At 31.1% G+C, this 7,292-nt stretch overlaps 1 long non-coding RNA gene across 2 annotated transcripts in view; it reads right to left on the reverse strand.

The window, feature by feature from the left end:
* The window catches only part of si:dkey-81p22.11, a 168,305-nt gene extending 162,669 nt beyond the window's left edge, over window positions 1-5,636 (reverse strand). For both annotated transcript variants that reach the window (NR_125800.1, NR_125799.1), the window contains 1 exon segment: window positions 5,596-5,636. This is a non-coding gene — a long non-coding RNA (si:dkey-81p22.11).
* Between the last annotated feature and the right edge of the window lie 1,656 nt (window positions 5,637-7,292).

Below are 7,292 nucleotides of genomic sequence, written 5' to 3' on the forward strand. Positions count from 1 at the left end.
TCTATTAAAAAGTGAGGAATGAAATGAAGACAAGACATGCCTTTAGAGCATTCATTATATATCTAAAAAAATATTTCTAGTTCCCTCAGCTTCAACAATTATGATACTATGTAAATAATAGAAATTAAAAAGTGCATTTTAAATGTATTGTAAATGTTAAATTAATCGATCAACAATTGTAGACACTACAGTATTTGATTTATAATTTTTACATCTGCATAGATGACACTTCAGCACAACTACCATAAATTCTTCACACAAATCCTGCAGTTTTTTTTATGAAGTATGCTGTTTTTTAACTGTTGATAACACAATATTTTATCATTTACATTTAGTCATTTAGCAGACACTTTTGTCCAAAGCGACTTACAACTAATTTTAATTTAATATTATTATTATTATTTTTAATTATTATTATTTATTTTGTATTATTATTGTTATTATAGCAGTAGTCCTGTATATTTTTATGATTGATTGCATATTGTACAAATGATTTAAAAGAATGTGCCAGCATACATATTGTTCAAAGGCAACAAGGCATTCCTTTTTCGCTATTTATTTTATATACATGGCAAATATATTAAGTGCAAGGGTCTACAGATTCAAATAACTTCCTTGAAAACAAAATGTCAATCTAGGTGAAATGCTGTTCCATCACACATATTACATTAAATATTAGGGCTGCACAATATATCGTTTCATCATTGATATCGCTGTGTGCGAGTCAGTCCCATCACAAGGACCTGCAATGTAGCTGGGATTAGTTGACCAGAGAATACAGTTAGCAACATATTGAGTCATTTCAACTTTGAAGAGTGCAAGTTTGTTACTTGAATGTGTGTTAATAAGGGCCTGTGACTGTGTAAGCATTTCAGGCTAATTAAGCCATTTGGGCACAGCAAATCAACATTTGAATGCTTAAAGATTGTAACTTCAAATTATATAATTATTTACCCAAAACAATACGATGTTATTATGATCATTATTAGTAAGTAAGCAAGCAAAGGTTTATTTATATAGCAACTTTTCCAGACATTGAGTCACAAAGTGCTTTACAATATGAGAAAACTACTAAAGGAACACATGACATTAAAAGAAGACATGTTAAAACATATAAAACTAATTAAAAATCCAAATACAGAAACACTAATACTGTTAATTAAAAGCTTGAGCAAAAAGGTGCGTCTTTAAATGCTTTTTAAAAAGTTTAACTGATCCCAGAGTTCTCAGTGCTATCGGGAGAGAGTTCCAGAGCCGTGGGGCCACCACACAGAAAGCACGGTCACCTATTATATGGTTTGCATTATAATTTTCATTATATTTAGTTATATTTAGTGATACACTCCCATACATAATCATCCAAATCAATTTAAAATGATAAATTCTCTACAAGCTATTCAAGTCATTTGGTTAAATTGCATTTATATATCAATATAAATTGCAGTAAATTAAAATATTGCAATGTCTGTTGTTCCAATTTCGTGCAGCCATATTACACAAATTGCATACTTTTTCTGACCAAAAAAACAATTATATTACTTGAAAAATATTTTAAATTATTAATAATTAATTGATGACAAATTGGGTAAAACTGATAATATAAGGGTAAACTTAAAATTATTTTTTAACAATATTAAAATAATTATTTGGAGTACAATGTAAACCACTGGCATTTATTTTGGTTTTTTAATTTGCCATACAATTATTCTTCTACATATGCCTGACAAAAAAATAAATAAAAAAAAAACATTATTAAAAACTATCATTTTGTATAGTGAATGTCTTCTATAAATCAGATTTTTTAAAATATATTTTTGCTAAGAAAAAAAATTAAATGCACTGCATTGTTATATGGGGAAAGTCTACATTTCCATTTGAAAAAAAATAAACACCTCAGCTACATTAACTGAATATACCAAAGATTAACACAACACTTAAAAAGTTAAAGCTATATTATACTCCCGTAACTGTTCTGCTTTTATTTCTCAAACCAAGGAAACTGCATATTTTATAAACAAAACCAAAAAGAAAAGTGCTTGACAGCGCCCTCTGGTGACCATCAAACACTGGGATCGCTTTTCATTGGCTGATCTGTTCCATCATCAATCTTCATACGTTCAACAAAAGCCTCTCCCATATATACTCCAAATTACATTTCGTTCAACTGAATCAAAACACAAACACAATTGTACTATCCAATATATATAAAAATTAATTCATTAATTTTAAAAGAGAAAAACAAACTAAAATGATAATTATTTATAACTTTGAATGCTACAGCCAACTTAATGACCAAAAAAGCCCAAAAATAAACTTAATTCCATATAAAACCACTGATAGATGAAGTAATAATCTCACGGTTGTTCAGCTTATTTAAGGTCGAAATTCTGTTTCATAAATCTCCACCCTCAGACAGTTAAGAAATGTATTTCATGAACCAAATGGATCTGTATTGCATTAAGATAAGTCTATGATTATTTTACTTGCATTACAGATTCAAATAAACACTTGAGTTATTGTGAATAAACGTTGAATAGATGCCAGAATTACTAACATCAAATGAAAATAGGGGCACATTACATCCACTGTGGCTATTTACAGGAGTGAACATGCCCTTAAGTACCCAATCTGTCTTCATTCACAAGCTCATAACTCTGTATAGAGCGCCGTTTGGCCCCTGTCCCACCGGTGCCAGCTCTGATATACTAACAGACGTTTGTCAGCGCTCCAATCACACTGCCAGTGAAGGGAAATCTTACTAGTATTTCACATAACATTCGAACGGCTCACTGAAACCTCAGATTAAAGTGTGGATCTGATGGTGAAAAACAAATGTTCTTGAATGCAAGTCCTATTCAGAAGGACAGAGGGCAGCACAACAGACACACAAAATAAAAATAAATAAATAAATAAAAAAATGTAAAAAAAAAAAAAAAAGTCATTGGATTTATTACATTTTTAGATTGTGGTTGCAAACAATTTTTAATGGGATGACCTTAAACAATCAAATTAAGTTGAACATAATTTTGTTATAAATTAAATTAAAAATCCTTAAACCAAAAACATAAGATAACAGGGATTAAAAACATAATCCCTGGTGCCGCCGCACTTGTTCTCCCTAAGATATAAACCAAAACACAAACCACTGAGACTTATTAAGAAAATATTATTTATTACAGAAAATAAGGAGCAAAATTACATCGGGAAGAGTTAAGCCAAAATAAATGACAATAAACTAAACTAACCAAATTATCAAAAACTTCCCTGGAAAATAATTAAGAAAATAAAATACAGAAAGCTTACCTCTAACAACACAGGAGAAAACGAAAATAATAAACAAAAGGCACCAAAGCTCCTTACCATGCTCCAAGCCAGAGAGGGAGACCAAAACTGGGTTTTTCTCCGGTTAAAAAGTACAATCATTTGTTTAAATTCAGTCCATTAAAACAGTTTGCAACCACTATATAAATAAATATTATAAAATATAATTTAGTAAATTCAATGAATAATTTTTTTCAGTGCATCACAGCATTTCTTCAATATAAAAACGTTTTCGTTGGGGTTGGAAAATGTGCATTTATGCACTGTAAAACCCAAAAAGTTAAGGTAACTCAAACCATTTGAGGAAACCGATTGCAACAAACCATTTCCATTCAAAAGCTAATCCTAATGAGTAATGTTAACTTAAACAATTTGAGTAAACAAAGTAATTTGAGCACTGTAAAACCCAATAAGTGAAGGTGACTCAAACTGTTTGAGGAAACCAATTCCAACAAAACATTTAAGTAAAAAAAAAAAAAACTAAAAAAAAAACTTATCTATACAAGTACTGTAAACTTTCTCCATTTAAGTTGAAGTAATGAGGTATTTACTTAACTCATTACCTTCCACACTGAGTTCAAACCTCTTTTCAAATAATAGTTTTAGTAGAATTAGTAGTTTTAGCAGAATTAACTTTCAGTCAATTTTGAGTTAACTACACTCATTTCATTTGATAAAGTTGACTGTTGGGTTTTAGTGTTTACATTTTAGACAAACAATTGTAAAATGCAACATTAGAAAAAAAAGTCGAAGCAACAGGGGAATAGAAAAAAAAATTGAAGCAACTGTTAATGATCTGTTTTTTGGTCAAATTAAAACATACTCATTACAAAAGTAATCAACATCTATAATAATTTTTATAGTTCATGGGAAAATTTAGCCTATAAAAATGGTTTGCAACCACATAACTTAAAAAAATAAGATCAAAAGAAAGATTAAAAGAATATCATTGGGGTTGGAAAATGTGCCTATTCCTTTATTGTTTATGTAATAATAAATAAATAAATAAAAATTAAACATAAGAACAATTTTAGGCATTTAGTGAATTTGTTTGCTTTTGTTTTTTGGTCTAGAATCAAAAACTAAAATATAATGATGAACTAAACTACAATATGCTTATACTAAAAGTGATAAAGATCTAGTTTTGGTAAATTCAGCCAATACATTTTTTTGCAACCTCATACCTTTAAAAAAACTGTAAATCATACGAATAATTTTTTACAGTGCATCACAGTATTTCTTCAATACAAAAACATTATGGGTTGAAAAAATGCGTATATTCATTTTCTGTTTATGTAAATTTTAGACAAACAATTATAAAATGCAACATGGGAGTAGAAAACAAACGTCACATTAAGTATTAATGGTGCTGTTAAATTTTTAAGTAGCCTTGTCATTATTTAAATACAATCTCATTAATTGAAAATAAGCAAACAGAACTATTTCATTTTGTAATGACTTTAAATTATATAGCGTTACTGTAATTGATTCTTAAAGATTTTACTCTCAAATTCATATAATGTTAATTTATTTTTTCTTTCTTTCTCTTGTATGTTTCATTGACATTGACAATGTAATTCCTGTTCTGTAATGTATACAAATATAGTTACATTATTATTGCTAGGCTAATAAATTATTTTTTAAGGCAAGTTCAATACCAGGAATTTCGTAGTGAATGTGTTTGTTGTTTTTTCGGTCAAACTAAACTATGCTTATACTAAAAGTGATGAACATGATTTTTTTTATAGTTCATTGGGGACTATAAAGAAACTTAAATTAAATTTGACATTATAAGAGTTTGATACAGAATAAATTAAGTACTTGACAGCCATATTTTAACACAAATACTTAAGAAAAATAATATTTATAATCACTCTGACAGTAGGACTTGAGGGTATAAAACCATGTAGACCGCTACAGGCCTAACGTTACATACATGTGTTAAATCATACATTTAAAAAGTGAAAAATCATATTTAGTCGATTTTATTAACGAAAAGTTTAAACCTCTGTGATAAGAAACCTGGGCGAAAAAAACAGAAGTGATTTACTTCGATTTACAAACACTATATTTTACCTTCGGTTCAGAAGATTACGTTAAAGCTAACTTTACACAACAACAGTAAAATAATGTTTAGAAAAGCTAATGTTTGTTTTTAAAGGGGAAATGTAACGTATTCCATTTAACGTTAACCAAGCGCTCGTAATTTACTCAAGGAAATCTTCACAAGCACACAAAATGTTTGCGAAAATGTTTGAAAATAATAAGACTCACATGATAGCATGACCACGCTGACTTTTCCTCGCACGACGAACGCCATTTGGAGTCACATGATTGGTCTAAAAGTAACGAGTCTAAAGTGACTCGAATCTTTGATCTGATAATCTGAATATTTTTTGTTGATTGACTCGTTCAAATAATCTCTGTTTGTTGCTTAGTAACGCCGTTAGGTGGCGACAAACGAGTCTTTTTGTGAGTCAGTGAATCGTTAACTCAAACGATTCATTACAAGGTCTTAAAGGGATAGTTCATAACTTATTTGTGCACATCAAGGATTTTTTGTAAGACTTTCTCATATAAATACCAAGTACATTTATTCATTCATTTTCGTTCAGCCACAGCGGAATGAACCGCCACCTACTACAGCATATTTTAATTTACAAAAACAAAGAAAACATAACAATTTACTATACAAACATACATTACATATACAATAAGCTACACAATGTACAAAAACACTCAGAAATAACACTAAGATGGGGCGATGAGGTCTATTTTAGGCTTATTGCAAAATATGCAAATGGACTAATTAAGGATTTTGAGAGCACATACAAAGACTGAGTCTGCCTCATTTGTTGTGCTTTATGGAAGTGAACAAGTCTAATCTTTTGATGTGCTTTGCGCTCTGAGACTCTCAGATTGGTGGGTGCTCTGTATAGCATTTTAGCATTTTGAGAGCGTATTCACCTAATTTTTCACATAAGAGCAGGCCCAGCCCTTGCATACAGAACTTAACTGTGTTCCATTGATTTCTATTGACTTCCATTGATTTTCAGCTCTACAAAACAGCCTGTTATGCTGCTTAATGTTTCCAACAAGTATTTCCTTAATAAGAGTTTTCTTTCACATTGCAAAGTAAGGTGGTTAAGACTGACTTAATTGTCATGCTAATAATGTTTTTATCATTTAAGATTTTACAAGTTTTGTTGTAAAGTGCAAATATAATGAAATGAATTTTAGTTGACGTTCTGTGGATTTGTGCTTATGGAAACATGCAACATTTCTGATACACAAATAATCTCAAATTTAATTTAGTAAATAAAAACTCTGGGCGAAGCAGTGGCGCAGTAGGTAGTTCTGTCGCCTCACAACAACAAGGCTGCTGGGTCGCTGGTTTGAGCCTCGGCTCAGCTGGCGTTTCTGTGTGGAGTTTGCATGTTCTCCCTGCGTTCGCGTGGGTTTCCTCTGGGTGCTCTGGTTTCCCCCACAGTCCAAAGACATGCGGTACAGGTGAATTGAGTAGGCTAAATTGTCCGTATGAGTGTGTGTGTGAATGTGTGTGTGAATGTTTCCCAGAGATGTTTTGCGGCTGAAAGGGCATGTGCTGCGTAAAAACTTGCTGGATAAGCTGGTGGTTCATTCCGCTGTGGCGACCCCGAATTAATAAAGGGACTAAGCCGAAAAAGAAAATGAATGAATGAAAAACAAACTCTGAATAATATTTTTATTTATTTATTATATTTCTCATAATTTATTTTTCCTTGTGCTTACGTGTGTTTGCTCCGGGTGCTCCGGGTTCCCCCAGTTCAAAGACATGCACTATAGGTGAATTGAATAAGCTAAACTGTCCATAGTGTATGTGCGTGAATGAGTGTGTATCGATGTTCCCAGTGATGGGGTTACAGCTGGAAGGGTATCCGCGTAAAATATATGCTGGATAGGTTGGTGGTTCATTCTGCTGTGGTCACTCT

The sequence above is a fragment of the Danio rerio genome, chromosome 23 (genome assembly GCF_049306965.1).
Source record: "Danio rerio strain Tuebingen ecotype United States chromosome 23, GRCz12tu, whole genome shotgun sequence".
NCBI classification, from domain to species: Eukaryota; Metazoa; Chordata; class Actinopteri; order Cypriniformes; family Danionidae; genus Danio; species Danio rerio.